The sequence below is a fragment of the Ursus arctos genome, chromosome X, assembly GCF_023065955.2.
Source record: "Ursus arctos isolate Adak ecotype North America chromosome X, UrsArc2.0, whole genome shotgun sequence".
Lineage (NCBI taxonomy): Eukaryota > Metazoa > Chordata > Mammalia > Carnivora > Ursidae > Ursus > Ursus arctos.
In genome coordinates this window covers 11091885-11117404 of record NC_079873.1, presented here as the reverse complement: position 1 = coordinate 11117404, position 25520 = coordinate 11091885, and the positions used below count along the sequence as shown (strand labels likewise).

Below are 25520 nucleotides of genomic sequence, written 5' to 3'. Positions count from 1 at the left end.
ACATGCAAAAGAATGAAACTGGACTACTTATCTTACACCATACAAAAAAATTAACTCAAAATGGATTAAAGACCTAAATTTGAGACCTGAAAAATTCCTAGAAGAAAACACAGGCAGTGATCTCTTTGACATCAGCTGTAGAAACATTTTTCTAGATATATGTCCTTTGGCAAGGGAAACAAAAGCAAAATTAAACTATTATTAGGACTACCCTAAAATAAAAGTTTTTGTACAGCGAAGGAAACCATCAAAAAAAAAAAAAATGGAAAGACAACCTACTGAATGGGAGAAGATATTTGCAAATGATGTATCCAATAAAGAGTTAATATTCAAACTATATAAAGAACTTAATCAAAAAACCCACAAATAATCTAATTAAAAATGGGCAGAGGACTGAACAGACATTTTTCCAGAAAGACATATAGTTGGCCAACAGACACATGAAAAGGTGTTCGACATCACTAGTCATCAGGAAAATGTAAATCAAAACAAGAATGAGATATTACTTCACACCTGTGAGAATAGCTAGAATGAAAAACACAAGAAACAATAAGTATTGGCAAGAATGTGCAGAAAAAGGAAGCTCTGTGAATTATTGGTGGGAATGCAAGCTGATGTAGCCACTGTGGAACAGTCTAGAGGTTCCTCAAAAAATTAAAAATAGAATTACCATACAATCTAGTAATTCCACTACAGGCTATTTACCCAAAGAAAACAGAAACACTAATTCAAAAAGATTTGTGCACCCTTATGTTCACTGCAGCATTATTTACAATAGCCAAGATAGAGAAGCAACCCAAGTGTCCATTGGTAGATGAATGGTTAAAGAAGATGTGATAAACACACACACACACACACACACACACACACACACACACACAGTGGGATATTACTCAGCCGTAAGAAAGGATGAAATCTTGCTATTTGCAGTGACATGGATGGATCTAGAGGGTATAATGCTAAGTGAAAAAAGTCAGTCAGAGAAAGACAAATACCAAATGATTTCACTCATGTGGAATTTAAAAAGCAAAAATGAACAAAGGAAAAAGACAAATCAGACTCATAACTGTAGAGAAAAAGCTGGTATTGCCATTGGGGTGGTCGGTGGGGGGGTGGGTGAAAGAGGTGAAGGGGAATAAGAGTACACTTACATTGATGAACACTGAGTAATGTATAGAATTGTTGAATTATTGTATCCATGAAACTAATATAACACTATGTTAATTGAATAATAAAAAGGAAAAAAACCCAAATGCACATGCCTTTTGACAATGAAATTCTACTTCTAGGAATTTCTAAAATTCCTAAGTTATATTTTCAAATATGTGTGTTTATGTGTGTACACACCTCCAAAGTTGTTTACTTTGCTATTGTTTATAATGTCAAAAAAATGAAAACTGCATGGAATGGGTGAGATATATTGCATACATGCATTCAGTGGTGCTCTATGCACCTGTACAAATGGAGGTTGCTGTCTGTACAGTGATAGGGAAAGATCTCGACATATATTGTTCAGTCAGTAAAGCAAGATACAGAACATGTATGGTAAATTACCTTTTGTGGTAGAAAGTGAAAAAATGTGGGTATATTTTCCTATGTGCTTGCATTTGCATATATCTGGAGAGTAGGAATTTGTGGTAGCCTAAGTAATGGCACTAAAGATACACTCACTTCCTAATCTCTGGAATCTGTCATCGGTACTTAAATGGCAAAAGATATGATTACGTTAAGGAGATTATCCTGAATTATGCAGGTGGGCTCTAAATGCCGTGATGACATTTTTATAAGAGAGTCGGTGAGTGATTATAGGCGGAAGAGGTGAAGGCACTGGGACCAGGGAGGCAGCCGATAGAGTGATATGGGCACAAGTCAAGGCATGCCACAAGTAGGAAGAAGCAAGGAGCGAGTTTCCCCTAGAGCCTCTGGAGGGAGTGGCTCAGCTGACACTTTGATTTCCTATCAGTGACACTGAGATCAAACTTCTGGCCACTAGAAATTGAAGAGAATAAATTTCTGTTGTTTTAAGCCACCATGTTTGTGGTACTTTGTTACAGTAGCCATAAGAAACAAATTCAGAAGCTAACAAAAGTAATTACCTCTTTGGAGAATTAGGTGATTGAAACAGAGCTGGGAGCAAGGTTTTTCACCAATTATCTTGTTGATTTTTTTAAGGTGTTTTAAAAAAATAAATAAATAAATGCATTTATGTTTTAAAATGTGAACTGTTAAAAATGAATCTCTCATCCCATTCAGACCTTTCCCCTCTCTTCTCATCTCAGGCCTGGCCCCCAGCTCTGCAGAGCAGCAGCGAGGAAGGGGGAATAGGCTCTATGATGGACCTTCCTATGCTCTGCTGTCCCGGCTGGCTCCTGATGTGGAGGCTCGAGGCAAAGGTCAGTCCCTCTGGATTGGGAGCTGTTGGTACGTCTGTCACGGAAGCAGGTCCTCAATGCAGGGTCTTTATTCCATAGCTTGTGTGTATGAGTTTTTTGGAGATCTCTGTGGAGGCCTTAGCACTGGCACATTTCATGACCAGGGTGAGCACGGACTTCTTAGGACTTCCCTTTAACTCCTGGCTTTTAAACCTTGGGAAGCAGTATCTTTTCCCATACTGAATACTGGATGCCTTCTCTTGCTATTTACATAACCAAAGGAATTCAGTAGATTTTATTGAACGATGAAGATCAGTTGCAAGGACACCACCCACCTGCCACAGGTACCCAGTTTGATATCTGCATTGACAGGCCATCTATCACGCAGGCAGTCACAAAGTTCTGCCATTCTGATGCCAAAATATTTCTCAATTCCATTAATTTTCCTGGCCACTACCTTTTTCGGGCCACATCTTTCACTTGGATTACTGTGGCTGCTTCCTAACACCACCTGCCTTTTATTACTGCACTCCCATCCACTCTCCCGATGATAGCCAGAGTACTCTTTCCAGACACAGATCAGATCCTGTCCCCTCTTTGTTTACAACAAGTGCAGCACTTCTCATTGTCAACCTAGTGAACCCCTTGATGTGATTTTACAAGACCTTCATGGTCTGGCCCCTACTTACTTCTCCAGCTTTACATGTCATCTTCCCCTGCCTTCCCCACTGCCCACTGGTCCCTTTCCTTCTCTCCTAGTCCTATCCTCCCATCTTCCCACAGGAGTTTCTTGCTCCTCCCTTATCCCCCTTGACCTAGTTTGAAGGAGGGGAGAATGTCCCCATGAGAATGAAAAGAAAAACGCCAGGGTGCTCTCATTTCTTCTCACTTTGAAAAATCACCACTCTTCTCATTTTCCTAATAAATCTTCAGTGTTTCTCCTAAAGAAGTTGGAGGTAGGTGATGGTCACTGACCCAGTCATGAGGTGACTACGTCATCACTTGTCTTTAGGATGACGAGATACTAGATACCCGTGGACCTCAGCTTTGGGGTCTTCATGGACCCCCAGCTGATAAGAAAAACCCCATTTAATATCACTTTACATTAGTTTAACTCGGCCTGGTTATGTGACTATATAAATTTGTAGCAGACTAAAAGAGAACTGAAATCATCATCTTTTAAAATAACTAGGTTATATATGTCATAGATTATATTAAATATCTTGTCTTATTCTATGGTATGTTTTATGCCATGTCAGATGTCAGAAAGATAAGTCAACTGTATGACAGGGTTAATCTGTTTGAGGGCAGCATTTTCTGAATATGTATTTTAAAATGTAATGAAAACATGAAATTAGACACTTTCTCTCCTGCTTTACTGGCCTTTATTAAGCTTATATCCTCACCATGGAGCTTTGCTTTCCACAAGATTTTTTTTCTCCCTCTCTTAAGGGTTTTCTGTAATTGAGACACATATTATTAGTGACCTGTGGTACAATTGCAATGTATTTCAACTACACTGACGTAGTAGTTTCTTACTTAAAAATAGTATTTTAGTCATTGTAGACATCATGGAGTTTTGAGAATCAAAGCTGTTTATGGTAAAAATACCTTAATTTTCTATATCTGCTTTTATCTTTACAGTAAGAGGAGAAAGTTATAATAGACCAAACTCATTATGATGTTCTTAGTGATGCAATGAACAGAATATTTTAGGCACTTGGAGTACATATCTGAAATTCTTGATCAATATTAATTTCAGAAAATATTCAATTCTCATCTCTTTGGCTTGACATATTTGTGGAATTATTTTGAAGAGGATTACATAGCTAAGAAGGAGAGAATGCATATAAAAAAAGCATATTTAAAAACTTTTTAGATCATTTTAGATTTCTGAAGGGTTGCAAAAATAGTACAAAGTTCCTGTGTACTATTCCCCCAGTCTCCTTATGTTAAATTAACATCTTTTATAACTATAATAAAATTCATTTTAATAAAAATACTATTTTCACATAAAGATCTGAATAGCTGAGATTATTGCCATCTGTCTTTTTAGTTATCTTTTTTATTTTTATTTTTTTCTAGTTATCTTTTTCAGATTTAAACTTCAAGAATGTAAAATTCAGGTATAATCAAATTTGTACCGTAGCAAAGACTATTTATTACCACCACTCCACACCTACCTAATAGTTCAGTTGCTTTTGATATTATATTTTATTAGGTTTTATTCATTTGTGTGACATTTTTATTCTGTACTTCCTATGGATTAAACTCTTACAAAGTCCTTGCCCTCAATGAACATCCCTTCTAGGTGGGAAACACAAAAAGACAGAACAAGTGAGATGGACGATTACAGTACCAACATGATGGATGTTATAATACAATAAAGTTACTTCAATAGTTAAGGGAGCATACAAGATAAGACTCTAACCTAGTCTTGGAGAATCAGCAAAGACTTTCACTGAAGTGGCTTTAAATTGTGACGTGAAGATAGTAGGAAGTATACCAGTAAAGAATGGAAGGGAGATTATTTCAGGCTGGGGAACAAGAATGGGAAAGGCTGGGAAGTGAGAGATGGGAGAGGGAGGGAGCAGAGAGGAGAGAGGGAGAGAGGGAGAGAGGGAGAGGGAGAGAGAGAGAGAGAGAGAAGTATTTGCCAGAAAGGGAAAGTAAATTAGGAAACAAGGACTAGGAGAGAAGGAAAGGGACCAGTGGGCAGTGGGGAAGGCAGGGGAAGATGACATGTAAAGCTGGAGAAGTAAGTAGGGGCCAGACCATGAAGGTCTTGTAAAATCACATCAAGGGGTTCACTAGGTTGACAATGAGAAGTGCTGCACTTGTTGTAAACAAAGAGGACAGGATCTGATCTGTGTCTGGAAAGAGTACTCTGGCTATCATCGGGAGAGTGGATGGGAGTGCAGTAATAAAAGGCAGGTGGTGTTAGGAAGCAGCCACAGTAATCCAAGTGAAAGATGTGGCCCGAAAAAGGTAGTGGCCAGGAAAATTAATGGAATTGAGAAATATTTTGGCATCAGAATGGCAGAACTTTGTGACTGCCTGTGTGATAGATGGCCTGTCAAGGCAGATATCGAATGGGGTACCTGTGGCGGGCGGGTGGTGTCCTTGCAACTGATCTTCATCGTTCAACAAAATCTACTGAATTCCTTTGGTTATGTAAGTATCAAGAGAAGGCATCCAGTATTCAGTATGGGAAAAGATACTGGAACACAATGCTGCTTCCCAAGGTTCAAAGTTAAGGAGACCTGTAAGCATAGGCCAGGAAGACCTCTTCGAGAACTAGATGGCCAGTGACATCCTGTAAATAGGACTAAAGCAAGGGGACTGCTGAGCAGCCACTGAGACGAGGGTTTTGGAGTTTATGGAGAAGGGCTGGTTTGGGCATAGTCTGTGGCTGGTGCTGGAGGCTCCTTCAGGCCTAACTTCCTGGTGGTGCATGATGTGGCACTCCTCAAAACCAGAGATGGGTGTTTGAGCAGTCTTTCCAGCAGTCAACCGTACAGGACCTGTTTACGACAGCAAAATTCTGTGAGAACTCTGTCAGATACCAGTTCTCTACTTGGTTCTTCACTTATATGAAGAGCCAAAACCATGCTTCTCACCCTGATCCCACTCCTTGGATTGGGTAATCCCTGGAGGTCATGGTCAATTATGGGGAGATGTGAAATAGAGGGAGGAAGTGGACTTGCTGCTACCAGGAGGGGTGGAAGCTTGAATGTATACTTGTTTTTGTCTGTATTGTCCCCAGTGATGGTGAAACAGGTACTACTGGTTCTATTTGGGTGTTAGGAGTGAGGAGAAGGAGGAGTCAAGGATGTTTCTTAGGATTTTGTTTTGGGATCTGGGTCAATAATGACGCATTCCCAGATGTAGGGAATTTATTTCCTATCCCTGTTCTACACTTGGCTAGGCTTTAAGCTTTTATGTCTCTACCCAGACACTAGACAATAACTAACATTTACATAGTACTTTACCATTTATCAGGACCTTTTACAAATATTGTCATATGTGCTGCTTTCCAGTACCCTGAGAAGTCCACCAGGCAATCCACTATTGATCTTTTTTATGATAAGGAAATGAAAGCTCAGAGAGGTGGAATGAGTTGCTCAAGGTAATACAGCTAAGAATTTAAGCTCTGAATCTATTTCTTATAATTTAGTTGAACACTTATTCATTTATATATCCATTCTTTATTTCTTTTTTTAATATATATATTTTTAAAGATTTTATTTATTTACTTGTCAGAGAGAGAGAGAGTGCACACACAAGCAGGGGGAGCGGCAGGCAGAGGGAGAAGCAGACTCCCTGCCTAGCAGGGAGCCTAATACAGGACTCGATCCCAGAACCCTGGGATCATGACCTGAGCTACCCAGGCGTCCCCCATTCTTTATTTCTTACACAAGTATTTATTGGGTACTTCCTAGACCAGTTACTGAGCTAATCTCCAGAGATACAAAGATGTGCATGATATGGGTCCTGTTCCGAAGGATTGGCACAGAGATGTGTTCACATGTAAGAAAAATGCAAGCAGATTTCTCCAAGAGAATAGAGGTGTTGTAAGGGCACAGAGAAATTCACATGAGTCAGCTCCATTTTCCAAGAGGGATATTTCAACTGACACATAGATGACATGTAGGAGATGTCAGATGGAGGGGAAAGAAGGACACTCCAGGCAACTGCTTTTCCTTATTGCACGTTCCGTGGTTCTTTGATTTCAAAATCTTGAATGTCATTGAGAGAAGTGTAAAGTTAATGAGACTGAGTTCTATCTTTTACGAAAAATTTGGGAGGAGAGAGGTAAAGATTGAATTGAGGGAGAGCATTGTTTTGTGCAAATGGTTAGATTTAATGAATAAATTCTTCCTTTAAAGGTCTTTTTTTTTTTCTAAAGTCAGTTATGCAATAGAAGGAAGTATGTTTCTAAAATGGGTAATTTTCTCTATTGTATTTCACAATTTGAACTCAGAATACTACACATTCCTTCACATTACAAGGCAGGGGAAATAGAAGTTTCATTACTAAGAAATATAAAGCTGCAGTTGTTCTCCAGGATAGCATTAAAAATCTGTTGTTAGAGCAGGTGAAAATATGGTGGTCCTTTTGATCCGTAATGGAAAATATTGTGACATTTCTATGGAAAGAGAAGTTACAAAGTTAGACTTTTCTATCCTAATTCAATTTGAGTACTACTCCTTTCAAATATTAAATGGTATAATGTGTCATCAGTTCATATTGAACTAAATGTCTTCTGAATTTTCTTGCATCATAATTTGTGTTTTTTTCTGTACTTCCACACCCATCTTACTGCAACAGCTCATGGGTGGGAGTCCAACACCAACTGGCCTCCCAAAGCCCTGCACAGACTCCTGCACCATCACTACTATATACAGGAAGATGCCTACATTATCCCAACTCTGCACATCCCTAACTTGTCTTTTCCCTCCAAGATAGGAATCTAATTACTTGGTTGCTGTTAAGAAAAGTAAGATCTTCCTTGAAGAGCATTTTTATACATGGCGAATGAAACTTTGAGGAAACAGGATAGAATTTAGACTGATCTATTTCCAAGGCTGGAAGACTGTCGGTGACACTGTACATGACTCCTGTTGTATAGGACAGAGACGCTGCTGCAGGCAGAGCCATCTGGGGTTCAGTCCTGGCTGCGAGCCTAGCAGTGCACTCTTCCAGGGCAGCCCACCTGGCTTGTATCTAGAATGTGAACACCTAGGCCTTTGTCTCAATAAATGTTGGTTGAGTGAATGAGGCCATGGAACAAACCTAACCTGTCTGGTTCAGTCTCTTTGCCCACTAGAAGCATTCCTTTGAAGACTTCTGTGTCCCTAGAAATGTATTGTTCCTGGGGTGGCTCCTGTCTTTTCACTCGAAATACCTCCCTGGGTGATCTCACTCACTCACATGGTTTGATCTGTCATCTATTTATTGGTAAATATTAAACTTAAAACTTATAGCCTCTCTCTCTCTCCTTCTTCTTCTCCTTCCCCTTCTCTCCTGTCTGCTTCCCTCCCTTCCTTCCTTCTTGTTCTCCATAATAATTGACCCATTACATTCCCAGGAATTCACTAGGTATTTCAAGTAATCTGTGAACTCCAGGCACACCTGGTTGGCTCAGTCTGTAGAGCAGGTGACTCTTGATCTCAGGCTTGTGAGTTTGAGCTCCATGTTGGGTGCACAGATTACTTAAAAAAGAAACAAATAAAAGCAGAGTCACAGAAACGTTCTTTTAAAAAAACTGTCCTGAAAACCACTATGGAATATCATTTTCCGTGTTAAATGTGTGTAGAAGATAGAAGAGAGAAAAAACAAATACAAAACAAAATCCCAACATAACACAAAGCAAACAAAGCCCAGGTCCCTCTGAGGTCTTTAGCTGGGGCTCTTCTGTGTCCCATCTATTCTTCAGCCCTGTCAGTTCTTCTATCTAGCAAACAGCTTCTCAGATCCTTGCCTACGCCTCATTCTTTTTTCCCACTTCCACTTCTAGTCTTCATTATTTCACATTTTATTTACTATGATAAACTGTCGGTTTGTCTCCCTGACTTTGTTGTATTTTTTTCTTTTTTTGATTTCTTTATTCTGTTATAGATTAGCCTCCCTGGAAATCTGTTTTTGTCATGATATCGTCTTCCTTCTTGGCAACTAGTATAGAGCGGCTCTGTGCTGTGTCCTAGCTCGTATGCATTTTCCGTCCAGATACTCGAGTCTGCCATCCATGGGCCTTATGTCACCTGGGAACCCGCCTCTAGACCTGCGCAGCCTAACTTGTAGCCACTAGCCACATGTATGATTGAACACTTGAAATTTGACCTGTAGTCCTGAGGAACTGAACTTTTAATTTATTTAATTTTAATTGACATTTAAATTTAAAAACTGAAGCAATTTTGTCAATGTGGATGCGAATATTAAAATGATTTTTGGTATTCGATTCAGTTAATAGAAAACTTTAAGCTATGTTTGAAACAACTTCAGTATGTGAATTCATCTTTTCAGTTATAAATCTTATAGTATCTAAATACAGATCAAATATTTCTAATGAATTTAGCATCCAAATTGAGATATAAGTGTGAAATACACATTAGATGTCAGACTTAGTAAAAGAATGTCAAATATCTCAATAGTTTTTGTATATTGAGTTTTGTATATTGAAATAACATTTTGGATATATCAAATTCTAGTAAATATATTTTAAAAATGAATTTACAGGGGCGCCTGGGTAGCGCAGTCGTTAAAGCGTCTGCCTTCGGCTCAGGGCGTGATCCTGGCGATCTGGGATCGAGTCCCACATCAGGCTCCTCCGCTGGGAGCCTGCTTCTTCCTCTCCCACTCCCCCTGCTGTGTTCCCTCTCTCGCTGGCTGTCTCTCTGTCACATAAATAAATAAAATCTTTAAAAAAAAAATGAATTTACAGTTATACATCATTTTATTGAGCTTCATAGATATTGTATGTTTCACATAGTGAAGGTTCGTGGCAACCCTGCATCAAAAAGTCTGTTGATGCCATTTTTCCGACAGCATTTGCTCACTTTGTGTCTTTGTGACACATTTTGGTAATTCTCACAATACTTCAATCCTTTTCATTATGACGCTATTTGTTATGGTGATCTGTGATCAGGGATTATGACTTGCTGAAGGCTCAAATGATGGTTAGCATTTTTTATTTATTTTATTTTTTTATTTTTATTTTTTTAATAATTTTTATTTTGTTATATTAGTCACCATACATTACATCCCCAGTTTTTGATGCAATGTTCTATGATTCATTATTTGCGTATAACACCCCAGTGCACCATGCAATATGCGCCCTCCTTAATACCTATCACTGGCCTATCCCAATCCCCCACCCCCTTCCCCTCTGAAGCACTCAGTTTGTTTCCCAGAGTCCACAGTCTCTCGTGGTTCATTCCCCCTTCTGTTTACCCTCCACTTCATTCTTCTCTTCCTTTTCGTACCGATCTTCCTATTTCTTATGTTCCATAAATGAGTGAAACCATATGATAATTGTCTTTCTCTGCTTGCAGCAACATGGATGGGACTGGAGGAGATTATGCTAAGTGAAATAAGTCAAGCATTTTTAGCAATAAAGTATGTTTTAATTAAGGTGTGTACTTCTTTTAGACATCATGCTATAGCATGCTTAACAGACTACAGTATAGTGTAAACATAACTTATATACCTACTGGGAAACCAAAAAATTTATTTGACTCACTTTATTGTGATACTTGCTTTATTGTGGTCTGGAATGGAACCTGCAGTCTCCAAGATATGCCTGTAATCTGTTGCATTTTGCTTTTTTTAATGGGGCTACTAGAAAATTTTAAATTACATGTGTGGTATGTATTATATTTCTATCAGACAGTGATATTCTAGAACAGTTGGGCCATTTTCCTTATTCTCCCCTCCCTTCAACTTAGATTGTCCAGGGCAGGCTAAATTTTTAATATTTCCTGTAACCACCCTCTCCCCTATCTTCATAAATAACTCATACTCGTGAGATAACCTGTTCAAATGAATGGTTTAGAAAATGTGATGCAGGCTTCCATCCCCTTCAAGAGTTTTCTAATCTTCTTCTTTGCATCTGGGACATCTTTGTTTTCTTTTCCAAAGTCTATATTATCCTCTGGGTCCAACATGGGTGACCTGTCCCACCTTACCCCTGTGCCATCCTTGACCTAGAGTTGGTTTCCACATCCTCAGACTCATTGCCACAGCTCACACTGCTTTACATCACTCTGGTTTCTTACATGTAAATTGTCCCTTCCCTTCTAGAAAGTTCAGTCACTTGAGTCAGGCATCATGCTTTCTCTCTTCTTTGACACACCTACCAGATCTAAACTATTTTTTTTTAGCAACACAGAGGCTCAGTAAGGACCAGTTGATTAATAACTCAGGCAGGAAAATTCCATATAGTTGAAGTACACCCTTATTGAGTTGCCAAATACTAAATTTGGCAATTTTAATAAGTTAAAGAAATATATTTATATTTTCGGAGACGTGCCTTAGTGGAAAGAGCTTGCCATCAAGTCAGCAAAGTAAAACTTTAGTTCTAGTTCTGCTTCTATGGGCACATGGACTTGGAGAAGTGTACTTTACCTTTCTGTGACTGACTTTCTTCACCTAGACAACAAATTAGCTCATCTCTAAGGTATATTGCAAATCACATAGTTTATAAGTCTGTGCTGGAAATCTTTCTCAAATCCATACACAGTAGTCTGAATTTTTAAAAATAGAACATGCTGAACAGATATTAGCATTTTTTAAAGTGTCAGAGTCATTATTAGGGATGTCAATTATTATGCACTGAGAGTGTAATGCAGCTAAGGGGTTATTGTGATATGTATGGCTGCTTACTCTCCAGAGCATGTGGGTTTTATTTTTTAATTACTGTCTGCCATTTAATTTCCTCTTTTAATGTCAGACTGTCACCTGTCACTTATTGCTGATGCCAGTTCTGCCTGTGTTAATACCTTCCCTCTCTTCATTCCACCTAATTTGGGACTTCTAACCTAAGGTGATTTGGGGAAACCCAGTCATGGTAAGCTCGTTTGACTTATGTCTGAAATTGGTCATTTAGTCCCTCAGCAACCATGCATTGTGTGCCTATACCTATGTGCGAGGCACCAGATGGTGCAGGGGCTTAAGAATGAACAGTCCATAAACTGTCTTAACTCACTTGGGGGACTTCCCAGTGAGAAAAGTATCTGAACGTTGGTGCAGGGCTTCTGCAGGCCGTTTTCTTCACTTCTCATTTTCCAGCCCCCTTTCTGATGGCTGCGTCTCCCAGACAAGTCACCTGTAGGTAATACAGAGCTTAATAGTAACAGTGGTTAATCAACACAGTGAGGAATTCTTCCAGGAATATGCAGAGAGAAAAGTAACACAGGACAGAAAGTGCAGAAATAGATTCCATGTTTATATAGGAACTGGGTTTATACAGAAGTAATTTCCTAAAACAGAAAAGTAGGAGTTTTTTATTATCTCATTTAATGCTTGCAATAAGCTTGTGAACCAGGTAGCATTATTCTCCCCATTTTATAGATAGGATAAAGAAGAGATTCGGAGACTTGCCCAAAGTCTCAGTGGTAGATCTGGGAGAAAGTGTATTCTCTTTGTTCTATTACTACCCGTCCTCGATACTGGGTTATTTTATCACAAATACACATGTGTTAAAGGATCTGAACTCTTCCTAGTTGTCAAAGGAAGCAAAAAGAAAAGGCCTTTTCAACCAGTTCTCAATTTTACCCCCCAGGGATATTTAACAATATCTGGAGACATTTTTGGTTGTGATAACCATAGTGGGAGGGTTGCTATTGGCATCTAGTGGGTGGAGACCAGAGATGCTGCTAAATATTCTAAGCACAGCCCCAAAGAAGGATCTGGCCCAAAACGTTAATAATGCCAAGTTTAAGTAACCCTACAATAGATAAAACTCTTAGTCCTTCACTGGTTATGTGGATTGGATTAAAATAAATAACGTATTTAAAGTCTGTTTTTTATTCCTTTTTGGTGGGGGGGGGTCACACCATACTGAAGTAGGAAACAAGTGGGAGGAAGGTGGGAAAAAGCTTCTTGTGCTTAGAAATACCTGGAGACATTTCATTTTATCTTTCCTATAGGAATACAAGTAAAATCTGAAGATCCGCTCTGTATCTGTAGTAGACATTACTAATATTTGCCACCAAGATTTCTGATCCTCCTTTTTTTGGTTGTGGCACATGCCCTCTTAAAGTTAGATGTAGTCATGTGACTAAAATGTGAGTTATGGATGGAAGCCAGTTTATGATTTTCCATGTTCTCTTCCTAGGCTGCAGCAATTGTGGGAGTATATTTTGGGATGGAGAAACCATAAAATCTAAGCAATGTGGAAAATTGTGCCAACACGTGAGGAACAGCAATCCTGCCCAGTCTCCTAGATCTTCTAAAGACTTTGAGTAAGAAATAATCTTTTGCTGTGTTATAGGAGTGAGAATTTTAGAATTATTACTTTAGCATATTCTAACTTATTCTAATATATCCAAGTTAATTAGCAAGTACTCTGGAATTCTTGAACCCCAAAATTTCTGGGTTGTTACTTTTGCCTTGGGAATCAGGATATATTAATATTTCACATACGTATTCATTCCCACTACTTTGTCAAATTCTGATTCACATTGAGGTCCTAGAGAGATGTTAGTCTCTATAAAACTTCAGTCACTCTGCAGTTAAGCACAGATGTTCTCACATATAGTTGTTGGGTGGGTATGTGAAGGAATATTTTTTTAGGCTTTGGAAATACACCTTATGTCTGAAATGATTTCTTTTGGCATTAGAATATGTTCTGATTTGTGACATCCCAAGCTTGAAGACTTTTACCTGCTTATTATATAAATTCTATTATGTAAGATATAAGGTAGCTTTTATTTAGTTTCCTGAATTTCTAGATTAAAATTGTGAAAATTCTAGTACAGTGGCAATCAACTTCTCCCTCTTCTCTTCCAATCACTTTACTCTTTCTTTCACTGTAATTTGAGTCAAAACCATGTCATTATTTCTCTGACCTTTTGGAAATAGTGCACCTTTTTTTTGTAAGTTAAGGATCCAAAGATGAAAGGCCAGTCTTTTCTATTAAAGTTAGCATCAGGACGTTTGTAACGTTACTTTATCTCTACAGTCCAATGTGATTTTTACTGACCCCCTTCCATAAGTGTATTAATTTTAACTTATACCTAACATAGTTATTATTGCATTTTTTTTATCTACCCAAGGGTATTTATTCACTGCAATCTGATAACTTTGTTGTATGAGCTATAAGTGTAACCCCAGGGTCAACTACTTGGAAATCCCCCAGTCCTTCTGCCTTACAGAGTTGTGTCTCTTTTCCCTTCAATGTCAAATAAACAGTCCTGAGACACAATGCCTCAGGTGGTAGAAAATTTAATGTGCTGATCAAGCGGTCTGGGCAGTTCTCTGCATCTGACTTTCTTGTGGTCAGTCCATGCCATGGCCTCTTTCCCTGTCACCCCCTGAACCCTGGCAGCTGCTTTCTTCTCTCCATACCACCTGTGCTGTCTCCATGGCTGCCTCACCTCTGGCTTGGAGTACTGTTCTGCACCAACACAGAGTGCTACTGGGACAGATTTTTTTGGAGGGTTTAGGGGGAATAGAGGAGTATCACAACTCAGAATAGTCAAGACTCGCCCTATAAAATGGAATCATAGGCACTCCAGTTCTCAAGAATCCCTTGGCCAACCCTCATCACTGGGAATCGCTCAGTGGGTGTCTTTCTTCTCTGGCCGCAGCATGTCCCCCCAATACTGGGCTTTCTTTCATTATTATACCCTCCTGACATGTCCCCTTCCCTCATTTCTCAGGGCCCTCACTCACTCTCTATCCAGTTCTCCTTTGAAACCTGTAATTGCCCTTACTCTAGCATATACTACAGTTTGACTTTCCCAATCTTTAACTCAACCCTGGTCCTGCTTTTTCATTTTATAAACTTCAGCCAGATGTTCTGCCAAACAAAGGCCATCTACTCTGGGTAGACACCCTTCAGAAACATATGCTTTCAGATTAGCATTTTCTTTAATCTGTTACATTGTTAAGAATGAGAGTTCCTAATTTCTTAATGAGGAACAAGCAACATAAAGTATCAAGGCATTTGAGAAGCCTAAGAAGGAGTAGACAACTTTGTGGGCAATAGTAGCAGGTGAGAGCACAGCTAAGTTGTTGAATTGTAGCTGATGGGATCAGAGTGGTCAGAATGGGCCATGTAATGGAGGCTCTTGGGAAATATCATGTGGGCAGAAGGATATTCTTGAAAGATATAAAGGAGCAGAACATCATGCTGAAAGCTAGAACAATCACTCTGGCTTCAGTCAGAGGGCCATAGTCAGTGTGGAATCAGAGAGAACCGTTATAAGACTTTTACTCCAAAAGGAGACATAAAATGCCTAGGCTGAGGCAGGACAAGGGTAGCGGGGTGAAATGGATCTGAAGCTATTAAGAAAGTGGGATTAAAGGGGTTTGGCAGCTAGATGGACAGATCAGGCAGTAGGACCTGGGCTGAGCAGTTTAGGGGATGATGGTATGCCCCCCGAGATAAGGGAACGAGGAAGGAGGAGCACTTTGGGGTGAGGGTGGAGAAAATCAAGGATTCGGATATGCCCGTGGTTAGTTTGAGGTACCATCCTGCAGATGTTGAGTAGGCAGCTGTAGACTCACAGACGCTGGCCCCTACAGATTTATCATACTTGGTTTTAAATATTCTTGAGGGTCATGAGATTGCTAAAGCACAAACATAAATCAAGAGACGAAGGATTGGTGTTTCAGAGTGAATCATGTGGCCCATGAATAAGACTCATACATCTGCTTTTTAAAATTTTTTTAATTTAAATTCAATTTAATTAACATATACTATATCATTAGTTTCAGAGGTAGAATTCAGGGACATCAGTTGCATACAACATTCAGTAAGCACTCTTCCTAATGCCCATCATCCAGTCACATCATGCCCCCACTCACACATCTACTTTTTGCAGGATGAGGAGAATCCAGGAAGCCTGGGCTCGGAGACCAAGGGGAGAAGTCATGGCTAGTAGGGTGAGAAGGTGAGAAGGAGGAGGCGATAAATACAATGGAAACGTGAGGTTTGAGTGGCCAGAGGGACATACAAAAGCCACTAGAAAGTCAGGACTGTGGCTAGATTAGGGAAACAAGTCTAGTGTTTTGCCAAACTGCTGCCTTTGATTTCGTAGCTCTGTTAAATGGGGTGGAACCAAGAAGCAGGCCCTGGCATTTTAAGTTTGCTCTACTTTCTTCAAAGTGCCCTGTTAAAATTGGCAGAGGCAGGTAGCTCTTTAATAATCTGCAAAGGGATGGAGGTGAGTAATACACTTAGAAAAAGGATAAAATCTTATCCACATCGGTAGAATTATAACTTTGTTGTTTCTACATGCTGTGGGTGAAAAACAAGCATGGTATTTGAAGCCAGAAGCATGCTAAATTTTCACTTCTTACAGTTTAATTTTTCTTATTTTAATTTTGCTGATGTCTCTGTGATGTTCCCCACCACCCTCCATCCCCCAGAAATCTTGGCAAGAGCTTCTTCTCCTTCACACTCCTTTGCCACCCCCCACTCCTGTGCCATGTACACACACCCAAAGACTTATTATTAGGTAATTTAACTTAAAAAGTCATTTCAGAATGTAATTTCTTTTTTGGTGAAGAAACACATGGTGATCATTTTAAAATTTTGAGTGGCTAAAGGAATTTCCGAGGTCTTTAAGACAATCGATTAAACTGGAGTTTTGTTCTGCACTAACATATGCCAGCACCAAGTTCATTGCTGAAATCCAAGTACCATCTGTGCTTTGCCCTAACACCCCATACATGCCTATGGTTAGTTGACAGGTCTCAAAATCTCTGGGTGATCTGCACATCTTGTCCTTAGGAATAAAAGTCTCTCCCTTTAGGGGAGCTTGAGTCTGAATTGTTGGTGTATACAAAATCCTTTTGTAACAAAATCCTTTTGGTGTATACAAAACAGTAGGTTTCTTGGAGTCCAGAGACAAATTTGTGAGGTCAGGACCACAGCATGGCCCAACTGACTCTTTTCTACCAATGCAAACATCTTGGCTTTCAAAATGAAGCTTAGTTGTCATATACTGACATGAAAAAAATTTATTCAAGACTCAGCAGTACCTAGATCTGAAGGTACCAGCACTGGTGTCCCAGTTTTTCCAGAATTTCTTGTATTTGGTGCGTACTGAATCCTTTCTTTCTGAAATATCTCTCTAAAGCCCATAGTAGAAACTGTTGCCTGGTGACTTTAAAGGGGAGGGTTGATTGACTGAAGGCCTGTTATTTCTTTTTTTTTAAGATTTTATTTATTTCAGAGAGAGAACAAGAGAGAGAGCACGAGTGGGGGTGGGGGAGGGACAGAGGGAGAGGGAGAAGCAGGTTCCCCGCTGAGCAGGTAACCCAATGCAGGGCTTGATCCCAGGACCCTGGGATCATGACCTGAGCCGAAGGCAGACACTTAACCGACTGAGCCACCCAGGCGCCCCAGAGCCTGTATATTTCTTGGGTTGTTTTTGATTGCACTTCAGCTTAGAAAACAAAAGAAAGAAGGTACCAAATCCAATTATCCTCATTCACCTGGGCGTCCCCAGGCACATTCATTCAATTTGACCCAAACCGAACTTACTGTCTCTGCCCACAGGGTTGCTCTCCTCGCACATTCCTGTCCTGATAGAGAGTACTGCCATCTACCTGGACACCCAACTGAGAAGGATGGGAGTTATCTAAGACATCTCCTGCTTCTTCACCAGTCTCCAGATTCTCTTGGCTCTATCTCTACAATATCTTACTTCCATTCTCTTGTCTGCTTTCCTACCACTTGAATGAAGGTCCCCACCACGTCTTACATGGTCTATAGTAATAGTGTTCTATGGAGCTTTACTGCAATTGGCCTTGTCCTCCTTATAGAATGGCCCTTCTGTGTTGCAAATCTGATTGTTTTATTACAGCTTAAGACCCCTCAGTGATTTCCCATGACTCCAGGATGATGTCTGAGCTCTTTAGCATGATCTCCCAGGTTTTCTCTCTATGGCCTGCTCAGGGCCTTCCTTTATTACTCCAATCCACCATTCTGCTGGGTGACCCAGTGTTTCAGCCGTGTCATATGATGCCCTGTGATGATCCTGTAACACACCCAAGTCCCATGGAGTTGCCATTTGTTTCATGTACCCTGCATATTCCGTTCTCTCTGCCTGGAGTGTCCTTCCTCTTGTCCTCTGATGGGGAAAGTCCAGTATGTGTTTATGTGTATTGGATCATAACAAAACTGTATATCCTTCTGGGGGTCATATTTTTGAAAGTTTGAAAAACATAGCTCTAGAGTATGATCATGATTTCTAAATCCCTTTTAGTCTAAAAATGACCACTGGCCCCTTACACACATACACAAATGTGTGAAAAAACAAGAGAGAAAAAAGTTTTATGAAGTAGTTACCTTTATGACATAGCAGGCATTCTGATATTTTCTATTCAGATTAGTCTATCCCATTCTATTTTTTTAAAAAGATTTTATTTATTTATTGGACAGAGAGAGACACAGCGAGAGAGGGAACACCAGCAGGGGGAGTGGGAGAGGGAGAAGCAGGCTTCCCGCTGAGCAGGGAGCCCGATGCGGGGCTCGATCTCAGAACCCTGGGATCATGACCTGAGCCGAAGGCAGATGCTTAACAACTGAGCCACCCAGGCGCCCCCATTCTATTTTGTTTTTTAAACAATTTTGGTTATAGTTATTCTTGGCCCTACCAAGAAACAACTGTAAGAGGGAGCCATGCATGCTTGGTGGGATCAATATCAAGCTGCTGAAGACAATTCCTTGTATTTTAAAGAACTGAAAAAAGTGTGACAGGCAGCTCAATGCTGACTCTTCCAAGAGCCGAATGAAGTTGCCTGATTAACAGCGCATGAACTCAGAGACTGGAGTGGCGGATGACTATTCAGACCCAGTGTCTTTGTTTTTAGGGATTTGCAAGCCTGTGCTATGGCCCCATCGTTTGAGAATACTTCCAGCAGCCACACCGGGGGTTAGTCACATCAGCGTAGTGCTTCTGCTTCAGTTAGTTCCATTGCTCTGGTTGTTCACTGTGCATATCACACCGACTGATAATTAGCGGCTGAGCATGTAAACAAAGTCCATGCAGAATTGAAAATCCTTACTAATGAACAGTGATGTTTGTCGAGAGAACACTGTTGTTGGATTTCACATGCAAAAATATTATTTGGTATTTTTGCAACCATGGGAGAAGGGAAGATGAAATTAGAGATCAAGTCAGATGCAAACAGGCCAAAATGACAAGTAACATAACTTTCAAATATATCTTACAGTAAATTTTAAATGAAATTATTTAATTATTGAGTTAATGAAATCTAATTTTTTAAAAAATTAGAACATTTATCTTTTGTTCCCTCAGCAGGCGCAGAATATATGTAGTTTCAATGTAAAAGGAGATTTCAGCTTGTCGGTACCTATTTCTAGTACTTCCTGTATTTGCTTCCTAGGGCTGTTGTAACAAAGTTTGACAAACCGGTGGCTTACAACAATAGGAATTTATTCTCTCATGGTTCCAGAGGTTAAAAGTCTGAAAGCAAGACCATGTTCCCTGAAGGCCCTAGGGGAGGATCTTTCCTTGCCTCTCCCTAACTTCTGATGGTTTGATGGCAATCAATGGCTTTCCTTGGCTTATAGACGCATCACTCCAATCTCTGTCTCCTCCATCTTCACATGGAATTTCCTCTTTGTATCTCTGTCCCTCTTGGTTCAGGCTCATAGTGTTTTTGCTGGAATAAAATTCTCAATAATTTGTCAGTTTTCTGGTGAAATTCATGGGAGTCCTAGCCATTGGGCATGAGGGTCCTCCACAGATCCTTCCTGGATGACCGCATCTTTATTCCTGGCTTCTGCCAAGATGGCTGATTGGATCCATAAATCAGGTATCCAATATCTTCAACAAACTATTATCCAGCCACACCCTTGGTGTTCTCTCCAGAGCACATTTTGTCATCTTTTGCTATCTGGATAGGTGAAGAATTTTTCAGATCATCAAGTGCTGGTCCCTTTTTGTTTGACAATTCTTTCTCAATCTGTCCCTTTCTTTTAGCATTTTATTATAAGCAGCAAGGAGAAACCAGGCCACACCTTCCATCCTTTGCTTGGAGATCTCCTCAGGCACATGTCCAAGTTCATCACTTTTAGGTTCTATTTGCCATAAAACTCTAGGATACAATTCAACCAAGTTCTTTGCCACTTTATAGAAAGATCAACTGATTGTGCATGTTAATCACACCTACAAAATACCTTCACATAAACATGTAAATTAGTGTTTGATTAAATTACTAGTTACTCTAGCCTAGCCAAGTTGATAAATAAAACGAACCATCACACCCCTGAAGTCAGACTTGGTTACATTCTGTCATGAATTATCAATAAGTATCTAATCTTTTATAAGATAAGGTATTGCTTACTTATGCTTTAATTTGTGAGTTTTAGGCTTCAAAGTATGAAGTCCCTCGTATTTGTTTTATAGCCTTGTTTTGTAATACATATGGTTTGAAAATGCTAGTTATTGAATGCTCTTCTCATGAATATCATGCCTCTATGTAAAACATATTGCTTTGTTGCATTAAGAAAAGTATTTTGAATTTTTAAAATTTCTTTAATGAAATTGAGTTTTTTAAATCACATGCAGTTTTCATACCTACTTGCTTGATATGGTGCAACATTAGGGCTGGCAAAACACAAATTGCAGTGCTATGTGCTTTCTTCCTAAGGGCATACAGTGTCAAGAGACACAAGAGTGGATCCAGATGATAGAAGGAACACTTGGCTACCTACTAGAATCACTTGGATAACTTTTAAAAATCCCAGACCCATTACATCAGGTCAAGGTGTGGTAGCCAGGTGTAAGTATTTTTTAAAGTTCTCCAGATGTGGTGGTTTAAAAATATACCCTTAAATTCTCTGATACTCCTTTCTTCAAAAGGTGAAAGTTAATTCCTTCCTAATTGAGAGTGGGCTGGACTTAGTAAGTTGTTTCTCACAAGAGCATAATGCGACTATGTGTGACTTCTAAAACTAGGTCATAAAATGATTTGAGGCTTTCTCCTGGCTTTTTCCTTTGAGCCACATGCTTTGGGGAAAGTAGGCTACCATGGTCATGACGACATTCAAACAGCTTTAGAGAGTCCCAGGTTATACGTAACTGTGAGGCCTTCTACCAGTGGTCAGCAAGGAACTGAGGCCTTTGCAATGGTTTATTTTATGTGTTGAAGGGAAGGAAAAATTCTTATTCCACCCTTCAAGGTCTTCCAGTTGGACTAAATTAAATTGACATGAGACAGACTAACAGGAGAAAAAAATCCCAAGTTTTATTACATGTGCACAGAGACTCGATAATTAAATTGAGACCTAAAGACATGACCAAGGCAGGCAGGTTTTATACTTTTTAGGCAAAGAGACAAAAAATCTGGGAGGAACTGACAGGACAAAGAAAAGTTAACTTTGGGATCTTTGATTAGTAAGGGATTCTAAACAGAATTTGGGCTAGGGTTGTAAATTAGTAAAAAAGTAATAAGCGTTGTTTATACAGCTTTCTCGGCTCTGAATTTCCTATCTCTAATGATAAGGGTATCTCTTTACCTCCTGAGACAAGGAGAGTACCTTTCACATGGGAGATTTATTTCTTGCTTTCAGGGGGACAAAGGAGGGTCTGAGTGTCCTTCTTGTACAGGCTATCTCTTAAGTAGTTTTTCCTTAAAATAATCATAAAGTAATAATTTTGGAGCAGCCTGCCCTTGGGCCCTACAGGTTCAACTTGACTGAGGCACAGGGTTCCCTGACATGTGGATAACTATTATTCTGGGTGTGTCTGTGAGGGTGTTTCTGGAGAAGGTCAACATTTGAATAGGTAGGTTGAGTAAAGCAGATTGGCATTCCTAATGTTGGTGGCCCTCATCCAATCCATTGAAGACCTGAATAGAACAAAAAGACTAAGTGAGAGGGAGCTCCTTTTGCCTGAGTGCTTGAACTGGGACATCAGTCTTTTCCTGCCTTTGGACTTGAACTGAAATATGTATTCTTGCATGTCAAGCCTGCGGGCTTTTGGACTGGAACTGACACCATCAGCTCTCCTGGTTCTTAAGCTTTTGAACTTGGACTGGAAGTACAACATTGGCTCTCCTGGGTCTCCAGCTTGCTAACTACAGATCTTGGGACCTCGCAGCCTCTGTAATCATGTAAGCAAATTCCTCATTTTATATATGTTTGTATCCTATTGGATCCTCTTTGGAGAAGCCTGTCTAATACGGCCTTCTGCCAATAGCCATGGAAGACCATCATCTTGGAAGTCCCATTCAAGCCTTCAGATGACTGCAGCCCAGGCCGCAGCAACTCATAAGAACTCCTGAGCCAGAAACCTGAACTAAGCTACTCCTGATCCACAGAAACTGTCTAGGATAATAAATGCTTGTTGTTTTAAGCTACTAAGTTTTGTGGTAATTTGTTATATAGCAGTAGATTAGTACCACGTTAGGTGATAGCAATATACAGCCAAGCTTAAGGAATACCACCTTATTCTTCTGTCAGTAAAAATCATGAAATACTTGCCTGTGAGTAGAGGGATCTTGACCACTTATTGTGTTGTAAGAGATCTATCAAATGTCTAACTGAAGCAGCAGATCTATTGTGCTAACTCCTCTGTACGTCTCAATATTTTCAAGTTTCTCCTTATGTCCACTCAAATCCTCCATCAGTGAGCTTCTTACCTGGACTGTGTTACACTGACCTGGCCCTTTCCTCTGTGCACTCAGAATTGACTTCCCAGCGCTAGTAATTCTGGTATCTCACGTTTGGGTGTAGACATCTTTGTGTTTGGGACAGGGTAAGAGCCCTGTGAAAGACATAATTTTGTTCTAAATTTCTCTGCTTGTGTGAGCCTTTCTTCTTGATTTTCAGAAGAAAATCCCATAAAAAAAATAATAGAAGCCACTAGACACAAATTACCTGAATTTTCTTGTCATCAAACTGCCTTTGTATGCAATCTTTTGTCTCCTCTGGCTATTATTCTTGAGGAGTTAATGTTCTCTTTTCATAGGCTAATGTTTCCACCTATGCTCTGCTTCACATTGTCTCCTCCTCTTCTCGGGGGCTGGTCTGCATCTTCATTGCTTCCCCTCTTCTGGCTTCTTCTCATTGAAACTACTCATGACTTAAGGACTGGACTCTTTCCTCCGTTGAACTCTAGTCTTCTAGAAGGCACGAGCAGTGTCTTATTAATGAAGATTCATTGAATATAGGAGTGAGCACATTAACTGTGAAAATACTGAAACACTTAAGAATAGAGTTACTCTCTTTCCATATATACAACCAAATTTGTATTTCATTTTATTGAAAAGGAAAACTAAAATGAAAGTTAGAGCCTCTTTTCCAGAGATGTAGTAAAAGGAGCTTCAGATATATTAAACTTAAACTAGAACTGTATCTGGCTCATGGTCAACTACCAGTTTGGCAACCTAATGGCCATTTGACAGCATTTAAAGCATTATATTGAAACAAGAAGCTGGAGAGTCAAGATACTTTTTCTCTTATTGACACATGAGGATTCTTGATTTCTCTTTATTTCGCAGAATCAAAAAGGCACGTCCACTCAAAGAGCCTAATGAAATTTTCCCCAGGAAGCAGAGTAACAGCTGTTATTAGGTGTGAGAATCACTGTAGCAGGGTGGCTGCCATCCCTCTCAATCACACCCTTTATTATAGTCCCCTTTTGAAATGTAAACTAAAAACCGACTACCTGCACCCAACAAGATTGTGCCTATTTTCTCCTTATTCTACAGGCCTTTTTTTGGTTTTTGTTTTTGAAAAGTCCGTTTATTGCCATGACTTAGAGAGGGTCAACAAGACACAGAGGAAAGAACGTAGACTTTGTATTTAATGAGAGTTAGTTGAATCCTGATTCTGCCATTTATTAGCTATATGACTTTTGGGAAGTTATTTGGTCTTTCAAAATCTCTTTCAAAATTCAAAAATGTCTTCATCAGTAAAAATAATGTATGGTTCAGAGTTGTCATGGACATTAAATGAGATAATTTTAAAACATTTGTCATGGTGGCAATTTCATTGCATTCCATATCACAGATGACTTCCAAACATATGTACCCCCAGTTTACTCCTTAGATCCAAATCCATGATTACAATTGCATATCTGAAAGGCATCTCATAAAGGTATCTTCAGTACACTGACTCAACTCATTATCTGTCCTTTCATCCTTTCTCTTCTGGTGTTCTCTAGTTTAATTAAGAGCAACATCATTCAGTTATCCAACCTAAAACACCTTTGCATCATCGTGCATCTTTCATCTTCCTCTCCCTCAGTCTTCATCCCCAGGATCTGTCAGTCAGCAAACTGTTGATTTTCTCTAAGGTACTTTATTTATTTTATTTGTTTTTTTTATTTATTCATATTATGTTGAGTTAGACACCATATAGTACATCATTAATTTTTGATGTAGTGTTCAATTATTCATTAGTTGCGTATAACACCCAGTGCTCATCACATCACATGCCGTCCTTAATACCCATCACCAGGCTACTCCACCCCCCCACCCCCCTCCCTTCTGAAACCCTCAGTTTGTTTCCCGGAGTCCATAGTCTCTCATGGTTTGTCTCCCTATCTGATTTCTTCCCCATTTACATTCAGTTTTCCCTCCCTTCCTCTGGTCCTCCATGCTATTCCTTTTGTTCCACATATGAGTGAAACCATATGATAATTGTCTTTCTCTGCTTGACTGTTTTGACTTAGCATAGTACCCTCCTCTAGTTCCATCCATGTCGATGCAGATGGTGGGTATTCATCCTTTCTGATGGCTGAGTATTATTCCATTCTATCTAAGGTACTTTAAAAATATAAGCTGTCCTCTTCCTCCCCATTTCTACTGCTTTGATTCTGATTCTTGACTCTTCAACCTGGCCATTGCGTGGGTCCATGTAAACAAAAGCATGTCATTCATCTGCTTACACACAAGACACATTTGTAACAGTGTCTTAGAGGACCCCAGCAGTCCTTGTAGCTTCTACAGATCCCCCACAGTGCTTGCCAAGGATCATGCATTTGATGCTGTGGACCCCAGTAGCCTGAGCCTATGAATCACTACAACTCACTAGACCCAGAGTCTCCACACACCCCTTCAGTTGGCACCTTGGATCACTAGACCCATGGTCACAGCATACTCCGGTGTGCCGCCACCCACAGGTGAAGGTCTTTCCTTACTAAAGTCAGCCCATAAAGTCTGGAAGAGATGACTCCTTCTTCAAATGTGCAGACACCTATGGAAGGCTACAGTGATCGAGGAAATATGACTCCACTAAAGGAACACAGTAAACTTTTAGTAATTGACCCCCCAAAGAAGTGGAGATACAGGAATTGCTCAACAAAGAACTCAAAATAATTGTTCTGAAGATGATTAGAGAAGTACAAGGCAACACAGTTAAACAATTTAATGAAATCAAGGCAACACTCCAAGAACAAAATTAGAAGTTCAACAAAAAGGGAGAAAACAAACAAACAA

General features: G+C 39.7%; 1 protein-coding gene across 1 annotated transcript in view; it reads left to right on the top strand.

Annotated features, from left to right (window-relative positions):
* Window positions 1–25520, top strand: part of FANCB (FA complementation group B) — a 275840-nt gene that overhangs the window by 45404 nt on the left and 204916 nt on the right. Inside the window, exons 10-11 of the transcript XR_008958663.1 lie at window positions 2280–2393; window positions 13210–13336. The gene's annotated coding sequence lies outside the window, so the exon portion shown is untranslated. The remainder of the gene's footprint in view (window positions 1–2279; window positions 2394–13209; window positions 13337–25520) is intronic.